This window comes from Arvicanthis niloticus, chromosome 2 (assembly GCF_011762505.2).
Source record: "Arvicanthis niloticus isolate mArvNil1 chromosome 2, mArvNil1.pat.X, whole genome shotgun sequence".
Classification (NCBI taxonomy): domain Eukaryota; kingdom Metazoa; phylum Chordata; class Mammalia; order Rodentia; family Muridae; genus Arvicanthis; species Arvicanthis niloticus.
The window spans coordinates 8,888,640-8,912,996 of NC_047659.1; the positions used below are offsets into that span (position 1 = coordinate 8,888,640).

A 24,357-nucleotide genomic window follows, 5' to 3' on the forward strand; every position below is an offset into this window, starting at 1 on the left:
AGGTCATGAGTCTTTAAGAGTTAGCTCTGGCAGGGCCTTGGTGGGCACACCTTTAATCCTAGCACGCAGCAGCAGAGGCAGGCAGATCTCTGAGTTTGAGGCCAACCTGGTCTACAGAGCGAGTTCCAGGCCATCCAGGGCTACACAGAGAAACCCTGTCTTGAAAAACAAAACAAAACAAAACAAAAAGAGTTAGCTTTGACTATCTACGTAAGATGTCACCAGACACTAGGGCCAGGCTCCAGGTGGTCAGTGTCTGATTGTTGAGTGTGGGAATTGCTCATGTGTTTTGGTCTTTTTTGTCTTTGCACTAACCGCATGTACTCTCAACCACACTGTCTCTTCAGTGCACAGTGTCCTGGACACCCGTCATGGAGGCTCAAGTGTGGGACAGCCTTAGCCTTGCTGCTGCAGTCAGGCTGGTGTGCACATGGCTGATTACTATGTCATTTATTTACAAGAAATACCGTGGGGGCTGATGAGATGGCTCAGAAGTTAAGAGCACTTCCAAAGGTCCTGAGTTCAATTCCCAGCAACCATACATGGTGGCTCACAACCATCTATACTGGGAACTGATGTCCTCTTCTGGCATGTAGGCATACACACAGGCAGAATACTGCATAAATAATTAATAAATAAATAAATACAAACTCGGGGTGCTGGAGAGATGCTAAGTGCTTAAGAGCACCGGCTGCTCATGCAGAGGACCAGGCTGAGCTCCCAGCATCCACATGGCAGCTCACAATTATCTGAAATTCCCGTTCCAGGAGATTCAGCAGCTCCCCTCACTTCCTTGGACCCCCCCCCCCCCACACACACACACATGGTACACAGGCACACATTTGGTACCCAAATATTTATATAGATAAATATTTTAAAAAGAGCAACTTGTAAGCCCAGTAGATGCTGACTGAATTCTGAACATGACAAAGTATTTTCAGGAAGCAAGCCCCTGGGGAAAAGGCACTTTTCCACAAAGAAGAGTGGGTTGTAAATAAAGATGGGCAGTTATCGGTCTCCTGCCTCCTCTGCTGTGGAAGTGGCTATTTGTGGTTTGTGCTGTTTCCTCCCTTTTCTTCCTCCTCGGCAGACCTGATCAGCAGTGAGGCTCCCCGCAGTGCTGAGAGCGGCTTCTTGTGCTGTCCAGGCATTGTCAGTGGCCCTTTCTCAGGCGAGGCTTGCCCATATCAGCTTTCCCACTCACTGCTGCAGCTAGTCCATGGCCAGCTCTGAAGACATTTTCAATCTTTGAGCACTGTGAAGTGGGCACTTTTTTTGGCGGTGCTGTAGATCTGATCTACATCTCACTTTGCTGTTCTCTCTTCACCCCTGGGATTGTCTGGCATGCTTTACACAGTCTGATGGTGTTTTACCAAAGTGAGAACCTTTTTTTAAGATGAGCCCTGAGCTCAGCTCCAGCAGCCTGGAAAACACCTAGGGAAGGCTGTTCAAGTCCCAGGGTTTCCTAACAGGCTAGAGGAGGTTGATGGAAAGTTTCGGGGAAGCTGAGTAGTGCCCTGCAGGGGAAAGCTCATTTCTCTCAGGAGTTTTACTTCAGTCTCTTGGCTATGAGAGGGGCTGACTAATGACTTCTTCAAGTGGGCATTGTTTATGGAGCGAGTGGTAACTTATGGAGCATGTATGCTGAGCTAGACAGCACAAGGTGTTTATAGTTCCCTTATCCTTTAGGGTTGCCAGGGGAGCTAAGAAAGGGCCTGAAATGGGGCTGGTGGCTCCAGCCACAGTTCCCTCCACTTGAGTAGGAAGGCTAGGAAAGGGCATATCACTTACCATTGTGGAGGTGCCTGAGGCATTGCCATCCAAAGTATATCTCCAGGCCACACAGTTCATGCTTATGTGCAGTGACGCCCAGGACAGTAGTGCTTGCTGTAGCAGTTGATGACACCCATAGAAGTAGACATTCTCTGGGCCACGTCAGCAGGGACAGGAGGGGCTTCTCACTGCTCATCTACGGACACCAGACAGCTTGTTCCAGTGGCAGAGCCAGAATTGGAACCCGTGCTTTTGTCACAGACAGGAAGGTTCATGTTTCATCCTCGGGGTACACTGTAGTTCTTTAAAGACTGCCAGTTGGGATGGGACTGGTTACCTTATTTTTGGCCACAAGCTACTTGGAGATAAGTTTGTCATTGTCTTTTCCCCAGATCCAGCTGCTTTTGGGATGTCATTTTTGTTATGGGGTATAGTCTCATGGCCTTCTTCCAAGTTAGTCCTGCAGCGCAGGCTCCTACAAAGTACTGGTCTGCTCCCTAGTTCTGTACGGAAGCTGCCGTTCACCTTGGTGCTTACCCTCATCAGAGGCTGAGTTGTTCTGGATTCTTCCTGTCTCTTCACTCAGGCCCTTGGCTGAGGTGTGCAGGGCATTGGAGATAAACTGGTCCTGATCTTTCCTCTGCCAGTGTTGCAGAGCCCCAGCGGATTGGGAGGTGCTGGTTGGTCAGAGCAGCCTGGGCTGCTGCTACCCCACTTTCTGTAGGAAGGCACTTCCTAGGCCCACCTAGAGAGTGTGTTTCTTCTCCTCTTGTGCCTAGTCACAGCTTTTGACATGCCAGTCAAATTCAAATCATGGTTGTTGGGCTGGAAATCCCCGTCTCTCTTTTCTCCTCAAGTTCAGGACTTGGTTTGTCAGTCCTTCTTCCTCCAGAGCCTCCCCCAGCCTTTTCTCTTGTCCTTGAGAGGAAGGTCTTGATTACAAGTACTATTAGAATTAAATAGAAAATAAAAATCATCTCAACTAAAATCATGTATGCATGCATGTATGTATGTATGTATGTATGTATGTATGTATGTATTGAAATAAGGTCTCACTAAGTAGCCTTATCTGGCCTGGAACGCTGTATAGACCAGCCTGGTCTCGAATTCACAGAGATCCACTTGCCTCTGCCTCCAGTTGCTGGGATTAGAGATGTATGCCAACACACATACCCTTTTTCATTTTCGAAAGCATCTTTGTCACTAACTAGCCAGACATCATAGTGTACACCTGTCATCCTAGGACTCAGGAAGCATATTATCATAAATCCAAGCTACTCTGGGCTACATAGCAAGACAGTGTTAACATTTAAAAGTCTTTGGCCAGGCAGTGGTGGCACATGCCTTTAATCCCAGCACTTGGAAGGCAGAGGCAGGCGGATTTCTGAGTTTAAGGCTAGCCTGGTCTACAGAATGAGTTCCAGGACAGCCAGGGCTACACAGAGAAACCCTGTCTTGAAAAACCAAAAATAAAATAAAATAAAATAAAATAAAAATAAAAGTCTTTGTTCAGTGCTAGCATCTTATTTGATCCCATTATCAAACTGGAAGAGCGCCACTTCTTCCACTCAGCTCTTGATGTCATGGCCACAGTGGTCAGAGACACCTTGCTAACATTAATGTTCTCCTTAGAGATAATTAAGTCTTCTTACAGTGGGCTGTACAGCTTCTCCAATTTCGTTTTTAGTATATGGAAAAGTAATTTTTTTTCTCCTGATCCCTTACAAAGGAGATTGACTTTATACTTATCAGGTTTGTAGTGAAGCTGTGCTCAGTATTTGAAAAAGAGACTATGGTAACAAAGTTCAAGTCCCCTATAGCCCTCACCAGAGGTGACCAGTGCCATCCCCTGTTGATCTCTGCTGGCAGCCACACCTGCTTCCCATCCCATAGCTGACTTTGCTCATCTTCCTCACTAAAGAAACCTTTTTTTAAAACCAATAATCCTAGCACTTGGGTGGCTGAAGCAGGAGGATCTCTTTGAGTTCAAGGTCAGTTAGGGCCATAGACTGAGACCCTGTCTCCAAGCAAATAGAACCAAAGAATTGTAACATGTGGTAACCATTTGTGCTATAGGATACAGAATGTTGTACACGTATGTGGAAGCTTGTAGTATTTTTAAATTTAACAGTTACCGACTGCATGGCAGTGGCACCTCTTGTGACTAGTGCGGGGTCTCCCTTCTGATGCCCCTGTTCCTGTCATCCTCCTCTGCAGCTTACTTGTACAGGAATACAGATGAGGTCCTGTTGCCTCCCTGGTTACAGCTCTCTGGAGCTCACATCCCACAACTTGAAGCCAGTACATCCAACCAAGATCTGCAACTTCTCAGTGGGCTTTGATATGGGCACACAGTCCTTGGGGTTATGCTGCAGTGAACACTGGAGCAGCCCAGGGTACTCTGCTGCTGTTCAGCCTCCTTGTAGACTGCTGTAAGGAGCTGGGATCGCCCTTTACAACTCCAGGAGTGTGCGGTGGGCTGTGTGACTTGCTCCCCCCCCCCCCCCCACCGTGAGACAGCCACTTGCTATCTCTCTCAGAACCTTCCCTGTGATCTTTTTATTTGTTTGTTCATTTGGTTTGTTTTTTTTTTTTTTTTTTTTTTTGACAGGTCTCACTATGTAGCCCTGGCTGTCCTGGAACTTGGTGTGTAAAATAGGCTGGTCTTGTACTTAAGAGATTCACTTGTCTCTGCTTCTGGAGTGCCTGGATTAAAGACGTGCTATGATCCATTTAAAAAATAATTTAAAAATTATTTTATAGGTATGAGTGTTTTGCCTGCAAGTATATATGTGCCTAGTTCCTGCATAGGCCAGAAGAGGGTGTTGGATCTCCTGGAACTGGAGTTACAGGTAGTTGTGAGCCACCTGACATGGGTGCTGGGAACTCAACCCAGGTCTTCTGTAAGAATAGCAAGGGCTCTTAACAGCTGAGCCATGTCTCCAGGCCCCCACCATCCACTTTTGTACACTTCTACCTTTTAACTGTAAGTTTCTAGGTATGTATTAAAAGGCTCTATGTTTTTATATGTTTTTGATCTCTTTTACTAACTGTTCCTCTGATATCTGTGGTAACAATGACAGATTAGGAATTACTTCTTAATAGAAGGAGGAACTGAAGGTCATGCTGGGGGCACAGAGCCACCACTGGACATGACAGAGTCTTTCTGGACTGTTCCTTGAGCTCCCCACTCTCTACTCTCTTCTTTATGTCATAGGACTAATAATTTAAAACATGTTCTGGTGGGTTCTCATAGCCTACCAGGTTTCCCAACCCTTCCTTAGCTGTCCTGATTGCTAAGTGCCTGTGCCACTTGGTAGAGGAACTACAGTCATTGGAACTGGGTAAAGAAACAATTGTGAGGGGACAGCAAAGCCAAAAGCTGGGCAAATCCACCAGATTGCGTTTGCAGGGTGGAGACAAGTGGGTGCAGGTCGCCATCCGCCCACGGCCAGTTTCCCAGGCCTCTGGAAGCTTGCGCTTGTGAGGGCCTGGGCAGTGGTGTGCGTTGGTGCATGGGGAAGAATGTGGCCGTTGCATTCCCCGACACATACCAAGAACACTTGTTACCCTCTCCACAGCAGTTCACAGCTAGGCCGAACAACGTCAGCCCACGTGAGGGCAGCATGGGAAGCGCCCACGTGGGCCCCACTTGGTTGAGAAGGACACTCACAGACAGCTTCAGAGAGAATGCCAAAGATGCAGTGCCTTCAGCTAGGATAGCTATGGCAGGCAGCAGGGGCCACAGAGGTGGACATCCAGGTCCCTGGGGTGTGACCCCCTTAGAGGTTCTGTGGAGTGAAGCACAGCTGAGAGTTTGCACTACATCTGCTCAGCACATTCTGGTGCTAGTGTGCCTTTGATGGCTTAGGATCTAGGAAAGGGTGCGAGCCAGTGCTCAGGGCTTCCAGCCTCTGCCTCTGGCCTTTATGCCCATGCCTGTGTGCAAGTGAGCCCTGTAGAAGAAACCCCACAGCTGTGGCTCTCTGCTGGGTGTCATCATGGCTGTTCCCCTGCTGCCCTCTGGGTCAGCTCACTTTTCTCTGCAGCCACCTGTTCTCTGTAGACTTTATTAATATCTTTTTCTCCAGGTCTCTTCCTCAGTCAGTGCTGATCTTAGGTATGAGTGGAGTTCCAACCCCTCTGCAGCCCTGGCTGTCATGTTTGCTGCAGCCATCCTTCCCTGGTAGCATAGCCTTGTGTCTGCCTTCTGCTCTGTCCCAGACGTTACACCAGTCCTGCTGTCACTGGTCCAAGTGACACTTTTTCCAAAAAAAGTCACAGGCCACAGCGTCTGTCAAGTGCAGAGTATGGCACTGTCCCCTTATCCTCTTCCTTTGCAGTGCTGGCATGTGAATTCAGCCTGACTGCTCAGCTCTAGACTTCATTCTGGAAGCGCTGCAGATTGTACGAGTCCTCAAACCAGCCACAGTTCAACCCTCCAAAATCCAGTAACATGTGCACGTGTGTTCACTTTCTCAAATTGAGTATCCCTTTTGAGCAGAAATTACCACCTGCTTTGGCCAGGCAGTGGTGGCACACGCCTTTAATCCCAGCACTTGGGAGGCAGAGGCAGGTGGATTTCTGAGTTCAAGGCCAGCCTGGTCTACAGAGTGAGTTCCAGGACAGCCAGGGCTACACAGAGAAACCCTGTCTCGAAAAACCAAAAAAAAAAAAAAAAAAAAAAAAAAAAAAAAAAAAAAAAAATTATTTTCTTGTTAGTAATGTCAAGGGGATTTGATACAGAAGCTTGCACTGAAGCTCAGGCTGCACACAAAATTTTGGGCTCAAGTGATCCTCCTGCCTCAAACTCCCAGTGTTGGGATTATGAATCACATCATCCTGTCTTTCCCATCCTCTTCCTTTTTCCGTGAAGTTGTTCATTTAGCAAAATACCAATTACTTCACAGGTTCTCCAACTCCACCAACCAGGTGACCCCTCCCTCCCTGCCTATCAAAAGTCAGCATCGGCCTTTTGGAAAAAGTGTCACTTGGACCATGACACTTTTCTAGTAATGCTGGGGATAGAACTAAGGCTTTGTACATGCAAATTGTCAGTGTGTTACCACTAAGCTACCTGTATCCTGAGCACTCAAATGAATGATCTTCTTCACTTGACTTTTCTCCCTCACAGCCAGCCCTGTTCTTCTCCCAAGAATGTCTCTTAACACAGGAGAGGGTACCCTGTTGGGGTCCACAGTAGCCCCACGTTGGGGCGGCCAAAAAACGTCGCAGCCCAGGCAAAATGTTGAGGCCCGGGCCAACCCACGTTTGGGTGGCCACTGTATCCCGGCCCAAGCTGCTGCTCCGGTCTGCGGGTCGGGGTTCAGCAAGAGCGAGGGTGAGGGCAGACTCTACCTAATGTCTGATGTGTCTGATTCGTCTGATCTCAGTCTGATTCTGATCTGTTCTGTCTCTGCCTTTTATATGTCTCACTTCTAAGCCACACCTTTTGGTCACACCTTTAATCTCACGCACCTTTAATCTCAAGGTATCTAAACCTTATCAGAGTGTGCTCAGCTGTTGTAGGCTATTGTAATCCAAGTCTCATGTCAGGGTATATGGCTCAAGATGGCTGCAAAGCTGATAGCCGCTTTCTGCTAAAAGTCGGCCCCCAACAGTACCCTGGACACCCATCAATAGAAACTGCCTGGTTTCTGCAAACAGGAGAGCCTAGTGGGCCCCCTCCTCAAAGCTGTAGTTTTATTTATGTGTATGTGCTTGCTTGTGTGTATGTGCACCATGTGTGGGCAGTGCCCACAGAAGCCAGAGAGAGGAGTGCATCAGATCCTCTGGAGCTGGACTTGCAGATAGTATGAGTGCCTGATGTGGAGCTGGGAACGGAACCCAGTCCTCTATATCATGCACTCTTAACCACTGGGCATCTTCCCACTCCCAGCTTCCCCTTTTCCTTTGACTTTTGATGGGCAGGGAGAGAGGGGTCACCTGATTGTTGGAGTTGGAAAACCTATGAAGTAATTGGTATTTTGCTAAATGAACAACTTCATGGAAAGCATGGAGCAGACTGTCTGTCAGTAGCATAGAGTTTATTAGGAGAGTTTGCTTGGTGAGAGACCCTCCCCACACCCCCAGACAGTGATAACCCTGTGTGTTCTCAGTCTCACTACGTTCCTACCTAGTCTCATCCAGAGGCCCTTGGAACCCTCAAATCAACCAAGACACAGTGGTCAAGAAGGGTGTTGGATCTAGCCAGAAGAACAGTAGTGAATTGGGTACTGGCCAGGATGGTCAGCTGTGGTGGATTGAGGGGTCCCTGTGTTCAGGGTTCTATTCTGAAAACATGGATTAACATACTTGTGTTGGAAGCTATATCTGACCCTCTCTTCAGAATCCTTTTGAGAATTAAATTAGAACCCCAGGAGAAACTCACAAGGAACAATGGCATTGAACAACTGAAGTACTGTGGGGGCTGGTGTTGTCACCCTCAGCCCTGCCGGTACAGCAGTTGATGGGATGTGGCCTTATGGGAGTGGCTTGGAAAGGTGTTGCCAGTGTTCATCAGGAGCCTACTCACTGTAGAGAGGACTGGGGACATAGACGTGTGGATACGGGTCTGTGCAACAGGATTCTTTGAGATGGGGATATGTACAGTAGAGGTGCCAGGGTCCTTTTCACTGAAATTCAGCAGCAGATATAAAGATAAAGAGACAGACCGTGCTTAGTGTGTGGCCAGATCAGTAAGCTGTAACATGATGGGGAATTACAAAGGTCATAAAGACCAAAGGCTAACTAGAGCAGGTTGCTCTATGGGCCGCCCAATCAGTTGTTGTTTAACTTTTATAGAATGTAACTTCCTTGCCTTGTGAAAGCACAGTGGACATTCAGTTTGGAAAGCTGAACTGTCCCCAGTCTTTTCTTCATCTCATTTCAAAGTTTTAGGGTTATGGAGGTACAGTCCCCTGCCATCAGTCTTATCCCCTATGCTGCTCTGTTTAGTTGACAGATGCAGATAGCATGAAATTCTCAACACAGTACAGTCTTATCAGTCATCCTAAAAATTCCCTTGTAAGGGCGTCTGTGGGCATCCCTTTCTCCACTGATCTGTTCCTGTAGCTCTGCCTTTCCCAGAATGGGAAATCATGCAGGGTGTGACTTTTGAGCCTGACATATTAACTAAGCAGAATGAGCCCTGTTCTGGTTGAACTGTGCTTCTCTGGGTGGGCGTGGCCTGGTGTGAGCACCCTGGGGTGGATGTGACAATGTGTGAGCACCCTTGGGGGATGTGGCCTGGTGTGAGCTGTACTTTTTTTTAGGCAGATGTGGTCCAGCACAGGCATCCACTTACCAGCTGCAGGGTGGCATTCTAGGTTCTCAGCTTCTGCTCCATTGCTAACAATTGTGCTTCCTTATTTCTTTAGCCCTAGAAGATCATTGGATATATAATGTGTACCAGGCGGTGGTAGCACACCCTTTAATCCCAGCACCTGGGAGGCAGTGGCAAGAGGACCTCTCAGTTTGAGGCCAGCTTGGTCACAGTTCCAGGACACAGAGAAACCTTGTCCTTCCTTTCTTCCTTTCTTCTTTCTTTCTTTCTTTCTTTCTTTCTTTCCTTCTGTCTTTCCTTCTTTCTTTTTCTTCTTCTTCTTCTTCTTCTTCTTCTTCTTCTTCTTCTTCTTCTTCTTCTTCTTCTTCTTCTTCTTCTTCTTTTTTTATTTTTTTTTACATTTTATAGAAGAGAAAGATGCCCAGGGTTCCAGACCTTAAAACACCAACCCCCTCCCCCCTCTCTTCCTCTGCTACCATTCATGCTGCACCCCCCTTGGGCAGTTCCCTGGCTTTGTAGCCCAAACTAACATGGGAATGAGGAGATGGGGATAGATCATCTCTCTAATTGGAGTTTGGTTGTTAAAGTAGGACTCACTGGGCATGGAGATAGCTCAGCTGGTAGAGGCACTTACCACTACACCTGATGACCTGAATCCTACACTCATTAAAAACAAAAAATCAGAAAACTTGTTCAAGAGGTTACCCGTTGCAAAGCTTTCTATAAGACATGGCCAGTGTCATTTCTGCACCATGCTAGGACCCATACTCTAGACCTCCTACTTGCTAGGCAGGTACCTGCTGCTGTGCTACACTCCAGATGCCACTGTGGATTGTGCTAGGTTGTGCACTTAGCCTTGTCACCCTTTCAAGTGTGACACAGCCACTTGACTGTGGAGCATGTACTGAAACCACTCACCACCTGGTGGCGTTTTCTTAAAAAACAAAAGTAGATGTTAGCATTGAGTAATAGGGTTAGGAATTGATTATATTGAGTAATAGGGTTAGGAGCAGCTTGTATTCTGCATATTTAAAGTGCAAGGTTTGGGGTTTTGTTTATTTTGTTTTCTTGTCTCAGTGAGATGGTGAACTGTCAGAACATAGGCATATTTGTTCTTATACAGCTAACACACTCATGTGCACTAAGTGGTGCTGAGCTCGGAGCTTCCCAGTGTCTATGCTCAGAAGTCTGTGCTTAACAGGAAGACAAATGCATCCGTAGAAGAAATGCTGTCAGTGTTTCTCCAGAATCTGGTGTGTAGGGAGAGCAGTGGACACACTAGTCCTCCTGGGTATTGGGTGTGTATTTTGACTGTTGTCAGTTACCTGCACACATCTGTGATCCCAGATTCACCCCTGTTCCCAGCACCTCACATATTATCCACACACTCCAGCTTTATCTGCAGAGTTGATGCCCTCGCCACCCCCAGCCACGCCCTTACCACGCCCTCCTCCAAGATGTCCACCTGGGATCCCTTCATGCTAACTGTGAGCAGTGCCCATCTCTCCACCTTCAGACCCCAGCTCTGCTGGAATCTCTGGGTGGCGATGGCTGCTTCCTGCCTGTTTAATTTAAGGTTTATAGGCTGAACACCATGAGCACTGTCTCTGTCCACCATCCTAACTCAGAATCCTGCTTGTCTTTTCATGTCATTATAACTGGATAATTACTGTGTGTGCTGGATGGAGACTAGGGCATGGAAATCCCTGGAGGAGCCACCAACTTAGAATTATTTCAAATCTCTTGTGTTTTGCAAAGTTGTCATTTTCTCTTTGAAAATGTAAAAGAAAAGGTCCATGAAGTAGGAAAGAAAACAAAGTATCTAACAGAACATGATGATTGGGACTTACGTAGCAGGCGCTGATGGGAAGCATGCTGTGTTAAACCCAGGTCCCATCTTAGGATCTTCTTGTTCACCAGACAGCCCTACTGTCCTGAGGGGATCGCAGCTGCCAGGTAAAGGACAGCAGTTGCAGTGACCCAGTGAAGATGTGTGTGCAGCTTTTTAAGATGATTAAATGGTAGTTATGGCAACAGTGATCAATACAGGGAGGAAGGAGGAGATCCTGGAAATGCAGCTGCTGCATTTCAGAGTGGTCATTCATGATGGCAGAACTGTGTCCTGCTGCCTTTGCTGGCTCTTGATTCAGAGCTGCTGATACGTAGGTGACGAGGTACCAACCCCACCTTTTCCTTTCATGTATCCACACAGGAGAAGGTGGACACCCTCAACTTGAACTTGAGTGGCTCCTTTCTCAGCACACAAACTATGAGAGGCTCTGAGTGTTCAAATCCAACTCCCCATGCTTATTCATCTCTTCTGTCTTGTGGCCATCCACATGGCAAGTTGAATTCGAAGTTGACCTTGGCCTTCTCCCAGGACTTCCATGCAGAAGTAAATACAAAGCCTCAGTACTTTGGCCTCAATCTAACTGACTTCCTTCCTCCTTGCTCCCTCCTTGCTCCCTCTGGTCTGACTCAGTCATCAGTCTGTTGCCCCTCACCTCCAGGTCCGTTCTCCTTCAGCATGCTTTGATGTCAGGGCTCCAGCTGTAAACAGCTTCTGTGCATCTGGTCTGGCGCCAGGCTTTGCCAACACAGGTGCTCACAGGACGCCTACCTGGTCAAGGTGGGAGAAGGCATCTTTACTTGTTCCCAGTATGAGCCCAGGAGGACCACGGAGCTGTCTCACCGCTGGTACAGTACTGTGCCCAGTCTCATACTCCAGCACATCCTTTCCCGCAGAGCAGTTCAGCCTCTGCTCACAGTGGTCTGTGTTCCTATAGACTAGGTCTGGATCTGAGCTGTGGGCAGGAGGCGGCTCTGGCACAGTCATGATGGTTTCCCACTGCATGCCCTCAGCTTAGGTGGCAGGTGATTTCCCTATTTATACTTCTGCCCTCCACTTCCTGCCCCGTAGACCTTTTTCCTTCTCTGTCTCTTGGTTACCTACAGATGTGTAATTTTTGGAGATTGTTGGTATCAGGAACTGGCTTTACGGTTGCAGGTCACTTCCAAATCCAGCGATGAAGGTTACGTCACCCATAGGCAACAGGGACCCGTGCATCTGTTGCCATTGCAATCGCCATATATATTCCCACATTCCCAGCGTCCATCTGGTTTACCTCCCATGTTTACCTGCGAGCAGTTAGGTCTCAGTCTAAAAGGCAGACCCTCTTGATCTTCACTCTCTTTTTTCTCTCTTTTCTCTCTTTGTCTCCGTTGCCCCCTTTTGCCCCCTTCCCCACTATAAACCTCTCTCACATGGAACTGTATTGGCCTGGTGTGGTCTGTCTGGATGTGAGCAGCAATTCTATCACAACAGAGATTAGTGCTGAGGTGGGCTGGCTGAGGGCATGGGAAGTAAGTTTGTTTGTTTGTTTGTTTTTACCTCCATGCCACACTATGCAGGTTTCCTTGGGGAAGTGCAGTGGTTTGCTCAGGGCCAGAGGGGATGAAGGAAGAGTCTTCCATGCTTACTGTGTGGGGAATGAAAGGTGGATGGAGGAGACTGCTTAGGGTTGACTGGTGTGGCTAAGTCTGGTGGCCTTGAGGCATTGGCTGTTGTTCGTATTGTGGCACCTTCCGTGGATGATGTAGGGCAGGAAAATACTGGTGTGTATATGTGAGTTACATAAGGAAGTGGGTGTGAGCATGGGCTCTGGATTGCAGGCTGTTCCACCTGGGTACTGATGGATGCCAAAAAGACAAATGCAAAACCTAAGAGAGCCATCATACGCTAGTAGCTGACGCCACTTTTTGTTAGCTGTCAGTCTCCTACACAAAGACTCGGGTGGAATTGTCGCTGTGCTTTCTGGTCTGAACCCTAACGTCATCTTGTCCCTTGAATTTGCAGAAGTGGTGACGCTTGGGGCTGACTCTTCCCTTTCTCTTCTTTTTGAGCTCTGATGGCAGGAAGGGGCTGGACCTGACTTTTGTCTTTTCTTTCCCTGCCTTGTGCAGTAACTGTACCTGTCCACCTGTTCCAGAGGGGCTCTGAAGTAATTTTGCCAAGCCAAACAGTGTTACGCTAAAAATATACTGTGTTTCAAAATGAGTCTTCAGCTTGGAAAGGCTGTTATTCAGTTAAATAGAAAAGCTAACTCAGACCCATATGGATGGAAAGAAAGAGAAGGTTAGTCAGCACCCAAAGACTGTGTCCTCCCACTAAGAATCTTGGTCTGAATTTGGCCTGTGTAGGCCATTCCAGCTTTTTTTTTTTTTTTTTTTTTTTTTTTTTTTTTTTTTTTGGTCTAAAATTACATTTACTACTATTTACTACTTACTTGTGTGTGTATATATATACATGCGTGTGTACATACACACACACACACACACACACACACACACACACACACACACACACGGGTGCTTCAGTGCACCTGTGGAGGTGGAGATGCAAGGCCAATTGTGGGAATCAGTTCTCTCCTTCAACCATGTGGGGTTTAGGGCCTGAGCTTAGGTATTCAGGCTTGGCAGTAAGTGCAGTTACCTGCTAAGCCATCTTGTCTCTCACTGGCTGTCCTAGTTAGGGTTACTGTTGGGGGCTCAGAGATTGAAAGCACTGACTGTTCTTCCAGAGGTCCAGAGTTCAATTCCCAGCAACCACATGGTGGCTCACAACCATCTGTAATGAGATCAGGTATACACACAGGCAGAACACTGTATACATAATAAATAAGTAAATATGAAAAAATATTCTTTTAAAAACAGGGTTACTATTGCTGTGATAAAACACCATGAGCAAAGAAAGCAACTTGGGGAAAAATAGTATTTGAACAGGAACTCCAACAGGGCAGGAACCTGGAGGCAGGAGCTGATGCAGAGGCCGTGGAGGGGTGCTGCTTACTCAGCTGCTTTCTTAGAGCACACAGGACCCACCAGCCATGGGTGGTTCCACTCACAATGGACCCGGCCCTCCATCGTCAATCACTAATTAAGAAAATGCTCCACAGGCTTGCCTGCTCTTATGGAGGCATTCTCTCAACTGAAGCTCCCTTTTCTCCAGCAACTCTAGTTGGTGTCAAGTTGACATAAAACTAGCCAGCACGTTGGCCCTTTGGGCTTGGTTTTGTTTTGTTTTTTGCTGCGGAGAATCCAGCTAGAGTATGTCTTTTCTTTTCTCTTTTATCCTGCTGTGTCACAGTGCAGTGCTAGACTGCTGTTCTGTTCTTAGAGCCAGACTCTTGGTAAAACAGGGACGTTACTGGTTTTCTTTGTCCAGCTCAGTTCTTGGTTTTCTTAGCGTCATGCACTTCAGTTCTCTGTGCATGTCTGTAGTGCTTAATGGGGGCTCCTGGATGAAGTAGAACTTGCTTGTGCTTCCTTCCCAGTAGCTGACCTCTGACCTGAGTCAGTGAAGAACGCAGCAGGCAGTGAGTTTTGCTTCCGCCCATTCCCAGAAGCAGCAGAGCCCTGTCAGGGTCCCAAAGGCAGAAAGGGCCTTCATCTTCCTCTCGGTCAAAGTGCTTGCACTGCATAGAACAGGAATCCTACATCCAGCCAGGCTGTCTCCAGTCTTGAAGTCTACTCCTGAGCACCTGCTGGAGAAGACCTTGTAAGGGACTCTGTCTGGAGTTCTACAGCTGTCTGGCTCATGCTCAGCTTTCTAAGAATTCATGAACATGTAAGCTGTCTGCTTCCTATGTGGTTCTATAGCAGCCACCCTATTCTCCTGGGCTTTGGGGAAGGTTACACATTTTGCATGCATCTCTCTCTCTAGAGAGATGATGGTTCGATAGAATTCAATCTCCTGTATCCATGTGATCTCACCCTGATGAGCTCAAGAGAAGCTGTGATTTTATAGCTATCAGGCACATTCTCCTGGAAGTTTAGTGGCAAGCATAAAATGTGTTTTGTTTTGAGATGGTAACTCTATGCAGCCATGGCTGGCTTCTACGCTGCCTCACAGAGATCATCCACCCGCCTCTGCCTCCTGAATGCTTGGACTAAAAGTGTGTGCTACTACCACTGTGGGCAAATTGAGATCCTTTAAGTGATGGAATCTGGGACAAAGGCTTCTGACCCAGATGCTAGGGTCGTAGTGAGAGATCTGAATTTCCACATTTAGAAGGTCATCAAACTCCAGAAGAGTAGGGAGGGTCGGAGATTAGCTCTAAACATGAACCTGTAGAATATCAAAGATGGAACAGATTTGACAAACATCTACAGAGAAAGGACAGAGCAGACCTAAAGGGACCAGCAGGGAACTGCTGGGTTTTGTACAGTGAGAACAGAAGACCCAGTACAGACTAGACACAGAATATTCAAGAATAATGAATTGTAGAGCCATAAAACCAACCTTTAAGATTGAGAGTGAGCCAGGCATAGTAGCACAGGTCTTTAATTCCAGTACCAGGAAGGCAGAGGCAGGTTGATTTCTGTTAGTTCGAGGCCAGCCTGGTCTACATTATGAGTTCCAAGAGAGCCAAAGATACATGGTGAGATCCTGTCACAAACATACAAGACATCAGTCATATAAAAACAAAAAGAACTTACTGCCAAGAATCCATCTCAAAGAACATTTTCAATGGTGGATTTCAAGGGAATTGAACCCAAGAAGGAAGGCTATCATTGGGGGAGACTGCCTGTGGACCTAGACTTGTTAGTTTCCTGAAAGTCACACCTAATCATGCTTTCTTCTCATCAGAAAGTAGGCTCCAAATAGCAGTGTGTGTGCTCCCAGGAAGCACATTGCGCCCTGAGGGCTCTCTTCTAGGAGAAACGATGTTCTGTTAGGACACACCCTTAGGCTGAGTCTCACAGCCTCTGGGGCTTTGTCTTTGCTAATGGGTCCTGTCTTCTTTGTTTGCAAATCTAGGTAGCACTGGACTTTGTGCCCTCCAGCAGGCCACAGGGTAGTCTGAGGCTTCAGCTGTTGCCAGGGAGGGTCCCCATATATCAGCTTGTCTTCCTGCTACTGCTGCTCCTTCCAGACCTCCAGTTCTGTCTTGGTCTTCATAACATACCTGAGGTCAATACCAGATGCTTCCTGATCTTGCCTCCTGGACATAGGGAGGAAGTGCTGAGTTGGGGGTTAGGACCTTCTGTTTTCACTGTGGTACCTGAAAAATTTGCACTCTAGCAGAAGTGATGATGTTATATGAGGTGGCCAGAGTTATCTTTACAGTAAACAGAGTTACTAGGGCATAGAGAAGGTAAGGGACTTGCCTGATGTCATCAGATTATAAAGCAGCAGGCTGTTCTGGGCTCCAGTCAGATACCCTATTCCCTAATAGCATCTTGCTGCCTCATAGAAACAGTTGATAAAATGCTGCCCAGCCAGGAAGAACAGGGGCAGGGGCAGGGGCAGGGGCAGGGGCAGGGGCAGGGGCAGGGGCAGGGGCAGGGGCAGGGGCAGGGGCAGGGGCAGGGGCAGGGGCAGGGGCAGGGGCAGGGGCAGGGGCAGGGGCAGGGGCAGGGGCAGGGGCAGGGGCAGGGGCAGGGGCAGGGGCAGGGGCAGGGGCAGGGGCAGGGGCAGGGGCAGGGGCAGGGGCAGGGGCAGGGGCAGGGGCAGGGGCAGGGGCAGGGGCAGGGGCAGGGGCAGGGGCAGGGGCAGGGGAGGGGCAGGGGCAGGGGCAGGGGCAGGGGCAGGGGCAGGGGCAGGGGCAGGGGCAGGGGCAGGGGCAGGGGCAGGGGCAGGGGCAGGGGCAGGGGCAGGGGCAGGGGCAGGGGCAGGGGCAGGGGCAGGGGCAGGGGCAGGGGCAGGGGCAGGGGCAGGGGCAGGGGCAGGGGCAGGGGCAGGGGCAGGGGCAGGGGCAGGGGCAGGGGCAGGGGCAGGGGCAGGGGCAGGGGCAGGGGCAGGGGCAGGGGCAGGGGCAGGGGCAGGGGCAGGGGCAGGGGCAGGGGCAGGGGCAGGGGCAGGGGCAGGGGCAGGGGCAGGGGCAGGGGCAGGGGCAGGGGCAGGGGCAGGGGCAGGGGCAGGGGCAGGGGCAGGGGCAGGGGCAGGGGCAGGGGCAGGGGCAGGGGCAGGGGCAGGGGCAGGGGCATCTCGGTGAGCTTGAGGCCAACCTGGTCTACATAAAGAGTTCTAGGACAGTCAAGGCTCTAGAAGAGAGGCCCTGTCTCAAAAATCAAAAACACTTCCCCACCCAAAACCCCCCAAATGAGGGGCTGGAGAGATGCCTCAATGGTTAAGAGCACTGACTACTTCTGAGAGGACTCAGGTTCAATTCCCAGCACCCACATGGCAGTTCACAGCTGTCTGTAATTCCAGGATCTGACACCCTCACACAGACAAACATGCAGGTAAAACACCAGTGCATATAAATAAAAATAAATAATTTTAAAAAGTAAGAAGGAAAATGCTAAGATCGGCCGGTATGAAGGACATAGGGTGGGCTTGTTTTTTTCATATTCCTGTCAATACAGATGAATTTTTAAAATTATTCTATTATTTTGTATGTGTGGATGTTTTGCCTGCATATCTATGTATGTACCACATGCACTCATTGTGCCAGTAGTTTGAAAGAGGGCACTGGATTTCCTGGGACTGCAGTTATAGACAGTTGTAAGCTGCCACATGATGATAAGAATCTGGATCCTCTGAAAAAGCAGCAGGTGCTCTTCACTGCTGAACCATCTTTCTGGTTCTGGATGCATTTCTCTAAGGTTTTCCCCATAGATGTATTTGTTTCCCAGCTTCTCCAGTTACTTAGCGTGTTACTTCTTTTTCTTCTGCATGACCATGGGCAGCCTGGGCCTGACTCTTCTGGTCCTGTCTTATTGGAATTTCCCGTTGTGAGTGTTCTTTATGTCTCTGGTACTTTTTGATGATCAGGACAGTGTAGAATTTTCAGGCCATGTTCTAGAAACAACTGGAGTCTGCGGGTTGCATGCAGACAGCTCATTTTGACTTGAACTTTAGTACTGAGTTTGGTCTGCTTCCTACAGAAACACATAAAGCTGCTGGCAAGTGCAGCTGCAGCCTAAGCCTGTCATTCTGCAGGTGACTGTGGATGACTGCCGCATTGCTTTAACTGCTGCAAACTGCAAGGCCTGACTTGGGTCGTTTTTCTTAAGCTGTAGTTTCACATCCGTCAGGTGCAGGAGTGCCTGTCCCACAGAGGAGTGTCACTTGTGTTGCCTTACGACCCAGCTCATTTATTTGGCTCATTTTTCCTTCTTTTGCTCACAGGCGTAGGAAAAACTCCTCTCCTTCTCAAAAGCCCATTTGACACACCTTAGGCCATAGAAATGTTTGTTTCCTGGCCTGTTCAACCCTTCTCTGAAGGCCAGATTTCACCAAGACTCAGCAGACTTTATTGCTTAGCTGTGTTCTGCTTACAGCCCCACGGACAGACTTTAGCCAGTGGCTGCTGTTGACTGGGCTGCAGGACTTCAGCAAGGGTTACCCCAGGAACAAGCTGTGTCTTCTGCTCCTGTTGTCAAGGAAAATGATCTAAATAATCAAACCTTATCACATAGGCTCTGCAGTCCTTGAGACTTGTGCTAGCTTTCAGACTGGAAGAGGCACACCTTTTAGAGCTCCCCTGAAGCCTACAAGCAGCACTTTGGCCATTGGCTTCTGTGACAGCACCATCACTTAAACCCGATGACTTTACTGACTGTCGTAGCTCTCTCGAGCATCATGGGACGTGAATTCACCATACTTACTTCTTTGCTCTCGGTCCCTTCATGTTCCTTCAACACAATCTTTATGAGAAGGATGGGAGCTTGGAGCAGGCTAGCCTGGGGAGTGTTTCTCACATGGTGTCCTGTGAGCATCCTACCCATTTTTTCCATCACAGCCCTAGGAAGGAGTCGTTCCCTGGCACGATGCAGTGGGTGAGCTTTGAGTTCTTCTCAGACACACTGGCCCTCCAAACAGCCGCTTTCACTTACTGCCATTGTTTAAACAAGTGCTGTTCCTGGAAGTGGTTCCAGAATAGTCTGTCCTTGTAGCTCCATGCTCCTTTGCTCTTGTTTTTGAAAGTGTTTTCTTAATGATAACCAGCAGAGCCCAGGCACGGCACACTAGAAGACTGCTCGTCAGCCCCCACCTGCCGACTGTTGCTACAGGCACTAGTGTTGAGACTTGGATCTCTTTATTTTATAAAACTGAGGAGATTCTTTGGTTCCCACCCTTCCAGAGCTCTGAGGTCTGAAAGTCACCGTGGACAGTGATAGAAAACGAGCTTTTATTACTTTGTAAATATGAAAAATCCAACAAGAGCCAGAGATGGGCTACCTAAGTTGTTAACATGTTTAAGTGACATGTAGAATTCCATAACATACAATGCCATGTTATTAAAAAAATTTTTTTTTCGAGGCAGGGTTTCTCTGTGTAGTCCTGGCTGTCCTGGAACTCACTCTGTAGACCAGGCTGGCCTCAAACTCAGAAATCCGCCTGCCTCTGCCTCCCAAGTGCTGGGATTAAAGGTGTGCGCCACCACCGCCCGGCGGCGTTATTAACATTTTAAAGTGGGTGCAAATACAAACTGAGATATTTGTCTGTACTCCTACATGTTTGAAAGCACTTTACTTTATTTGAAGCTTTTTGGTTTTGGTTTTGAAATTTTTTTTTTTTTTTTTGAAACTGCATTAGCTGTCCTGGAACTTGCTTTGTAGACCAGGATGACCTTGAACTCAGAGATTCATCTGCCTCTCTCTCTGCTTCTCTCTCTGCCTCTCTCTCTGCCTCTCTCTCTGCCTCTCTGCTTCTCTGCCTCTCTCTCTGCCTCTCTGCCTCTCTGCCTCTCTTTCTGTCTCTCTCTCTCTGCCTCTCTGCCTCTAGAGTGCTGGGGTTAAAGATGTACAATACCACTGGCTATTTAAGACTTTTTAAAAATAATGGAAAATATAAAGGTTTTTAATGCACATGCAGTTCATTAAGAACTTTTTGTACCATGTAACTCTTATTCCCTCGTATGAGCTCTTCTTGTCTTTGAAGCCCTCACTGCAGTTTACAATCAGTATGATGCGGTCTCCTCCAGGCCCATGTGCCCCCCCTCTGTCGGGGACCATGCCTATGCTGTGCTTTGCCACTTGTCACCTCTCATTTCATAACCGGGACCACAGTTAACGTGAGACTTTGAGGGGTGTGTAGCCCAAAGCAAGCACTAGCATTACACACACATACATCACAGCTGCTGTGCCAAGTGCCATTCTGAATGCTTTGCATGTTAGCTCGTGTATGTTATGTGTATCAGGTGAATTAGGTGGCGACCATGGACAAAACACCCAACACATAGCTGCTTCCAGTTCATGTCTTTGTCCCAAGGCCTTTGTTGCCTATATGTGACAGTTGTCCCAGGTACTTTCCAAACAGGAGTCTTTGCCCCACAGAACACATTGCACATGTGTCTGCTGCCCTCTCCCATGCTGTGTGTGTAGACCGTGCTCCTGCCTAGGGTCCCACATGCTGTGTGTGCTCCTGCCCAGGGTCCCACATGCTGTGTGTGGAGACTGTGCTCCTGCCTAGGGTCTCACATGCTGTGTGTGTAGATTGTGTTGCCCAGGGTCCCACATGCTGTGTGTGGAGACTGTGCTCCTGCCCAGGGTCCCCTTTCTGTCCTCTGTAATCTCTTCTACAGGTCAGAAGGAATACAGACTCATTGTGGTGGCAAGTGGTTATTAACTTTCTTTTTCTTTCTTTTCTTTTCCTTTCCTTCCCTTCCCTTCCCTTCCCTTCCCTTCCCTTCCCTTCCCTTCCCTTCCCTTTCCTTTCCTTTCCTTTCCTTTCCTTTCCTTTCCTTTCCTTGAGACAGGGCCTCTCAATATAGTCTTGGCTGTTCTAGCCTCAAACTCACAGAGATCTGTCTGCCTCTGCCTCTCAAGTGCTGGGACTACAGGTGTGCACCAGTACACCTTGCCTGCAGGTGTTAACTTTTCATTCTTACCTTGAAGCACATTCTTTGAATGAAACTGTATTAGGAATGTGTTCCTTCTTTACTGGAAAACTGTTAAAGCCAGAAGTCGTCTCTCTCTGTGAGCTGTCTGAGGAGCTGCTAAGGTGCTGTGCATCCCTCCTCCGTCTCTGGCTGTTGGAGACATTTCCTTGTCTGTGTGTTTTGGAGGCATTCTAGTCTGCAGCTCTGCATAAATCGGAACGTCCACGTCTCAGAGCAAGGCTGCACATTTCTGATGAGAGGCCCTGAGCTGCAGTTTGCATGGGACTTACAAAAGTGTACTTTTTAGTAAAAAACAAAACAAAACTTTTTTTTCTTTTTTTAACATTTACTTATTTAGTGGAGGGGTGGGTCTGGGGGTGTGTGTTGGGGGGGAGAAGCATGTATGCAGATGAGGGGGCAGCTTGAGTGAGTGAGCTCTCCTCCTCCACCACGTGGTTCTGGAGAGTGAACTCAAGGTCATAGGCTTGGTGACTAGTGCCCTGACCTGCTGAGCCATGTTGCCAGCCCCAGGAGGTGCACTTCTTACTGCTGTTGCTGTCAGTGTAATCTATAACACACGCATGTGAAGTTGATTTTAAATTGGTGAGCAGATGACTAAGATTATGTAGGAAAGGGAGAAGGTGAGTGGCAGGAAGCAGGACACTTGTACCCAATTAAAAGCAACATTCACTACAAGTCTGCTGACACAGAGAGTCCCCTCCTGAACTGCAGAGGAGGCCACCACACATGAGCTCGAGAGTGCATCTCCTCACCTTTGGAATTTCACAACAAGATACCATGTGTGGCTGTCATCTGGATGCAGTACCTTGAGTGTTCCCTCTGACCTTTCCTGCTGTTCTCCAGGCCACTTTCCACAGAACAGTGCTCCTTTAAGAATGGGAAGACAGGGCTAGAGAGATGGCTCAAGTGGTTAAGAGCACTGACTGCTCTTCCAAAGGTCCTGAGTTCAGTTCCCAGCAACCACATGGTGGCTCACAACCATCTGTAATGGGATCTGATGTCCTCTTCTGGTGCATCGGAAGAGACACACATATGTAAAATAAATAAAGTAAATCTTTAAAAAACAAAACAAAGAAAAAAGACTGGGAAGGGATCAGGGAAAGGGGGAAGGGGCCTAACAGGGAGAGAGGTGGGGGTAAATACACAAGAAGGGACAGTAAAATAACAGGACGCCTGGAAAAGTCATAAGGAGTCATAGTTTAGCTATCTACCTAAAACTCTGTAATACATGTAAGTCTGTGTATAAACATACATATATAGTTTAAATGAAATTTTCCTATCTGGGCTGGCAATGCTGACCCGAAGAACCAAAGTCCACCAAACAAAAAAAAAACCCAACCCCAGGCATGAAAAACCCTCTTTTGAATTGTTGGTCAACGCTGTTCAAGAGTCTCCCCAAATATTATAGACTATTGCTATTGTCCTTGGTTGCCCCTGCCCCCAAAGGTGGAAGGTAAGTCCTTATTGCTAAAGACACCATGCATTTCAAACCAACAGCCCAAGGGCCCTGAGCTGAAACTGACCCAAATAACTTCCTTGCTGAGAACTAGCGTTCAAGGTACTGAAAGGCACTGTGGAAGCTTCCAAAGGAGGGAAGCAAACCCAGCTATGATGCCTGTGAGCCACAGTAGTGAGCAGCCATAGCTTGATAACCCTAAGGATGCAGTAGTGTGGTGCACATACCTTGGCAGTAACAAGAGCCCTTTGACTTAAGTCTTGTTATACAAGAAGGAACTCATGGTTGATACTAGAAACCTAGCCAACCGCTCAAGGCTAGTGAAGTCGTGGATCTTGGAGAACCTACAACTGTCACTTTGCTAAACCAGTGTAATTTCTAACTACACTGTAAACATTTGTCCTCATAAAAATACATAGTGTAGTACTCACCCCTCAACAAGGAAACTTTCTTTGCAGCAGACAGAGACTAGTACAGAAAACCACAACCAGTCAGAATGCAGAGTTGTGAAGCCAAGTCCCAATGGATACATCTATGACACAGCTCCCACACCTAAGGCTCAGGGAGCACTGCAGAAGCTGGAGGAAAGTCTAAGAGCCAGAGGGGCAGGGAGTTTGCTGTGAGACTGTCCTCTAGAAATGCCAGAAGCTCCACCTCCACAGTCTCACCAACATACTGCCTGAGCATAATAGACACCCCAGGTGGAAGGGAGGGGTGCAGAGGCAGCGAGCACGAGGCTCCCACACTGCACAGAGAGCCACAGCAACCATAGCACGTGGAGAGCAGAGATGCTTAGCTTCTGAAGTGTGACAGGGCTAGGACACAGTTCATCTGGTAGAGAGCTTGTTTAGGGGAGCCCTGGGTTCAGTGTGCGGTGCTGCCTGGGGTAAGTCCACTTTGTGTCTTGTGCTGGGGTTCTCTTCTTTGGGTTGATCTCACTTGGAGTTTCATACAACATACATGAGAACAAAAAACTCGTTTTCTGTTCATGATGTAGCTGTGAGTTCCATGTAGACCGCAGGGCATTCTGATGAGATGGGTCTGTGTTCTGTGGGCGTGCATGCTCATTTTGCCTCTTTAAGTTCTGTCTTGTGGATCACACCGGACCTTCTTTTTTTTAAATGATTTATTCATTTTTATTTTATGTACATTGTTGTTTTGCCTGCATGTATGTCTGTACGAGGGTATCAGATTACCTGGAACTGGAGCTTCAGGCACTTGTGAGCTGCCATGTGAGTGCTGGGAATTGAACCCAGGTCCTCTGGAAGAGGAGCCAGTGCTCTTCTGAGCCATCTATCCAGCCCCACCCCCATCTTCTTTTCTCTAAGCATTTTTGTTTTGCTTTTATCTTTTTGTTTTGTTTTGATGTTGTCAAGACAGGGTCTAGGACTCTAGCTGGTTGGTTGTCTCCTGCCTTACTGCAGACTTTGGAAATATTCTGAACGGTAGTATGGTTAATCTGCTTTCAACTCTCCGGTGGGTACGTGTGCGCTTCTCACTACCATCCCAGTGTTGTAGATTCGCAACTGAAGGACGGGGACACACACACACACACACACACACACACACACACACACACAGAGCCTTATTTTATATGCCCTAAGCAGCTCAATAGTTGGGTCACTCCCACCCTTCCACATTGCCTCCCTTCCAATACTCCTGATTATTACTTACTAAAATGTATATTCCATCTTTGCTACCCCAGGCCCAATGGGGGAAGGTGCCCCTGGGGCCACTCTTCCCAATTCTTACAGTGCTGTATGCTTTCCCTCCTGCAGCTTTCAGGCCTGATCCTCCTGCTTCCCAATATGGCGATTCTAAAACCTTCTTCTTTTCATGGTTCTCTTACCCAGGAAATTTCGAGTCCCGTCTAAGTCTCCCTTCCTGGGCACTGACTGCCAGAGCAACTTTATTTACCAGTTAGAGCCTACTGAGGTAGGGACCTGCACATGCAGACATGCAAATGCCCATGTCACTTGGAACCCAGTTAA

At 48.1% G+C, this 24,357-nt stretch overlaps 1 protein-coding gene across 2 annotated transcripts in view; it reads left to right on the top strand.

Moving 5' to 3' along the window:
- Abl1 (ABL proto-oncogene 1, non-receptor tyrosine kinase) overlaps positions 1-24,357 on the top strand; it is a 100,060-nt gene that overhangs the window by 17,223 nt on the left and 58,480 nt on the right. The gene's annotated exons all lie outside the window — the stretch shown is intronic.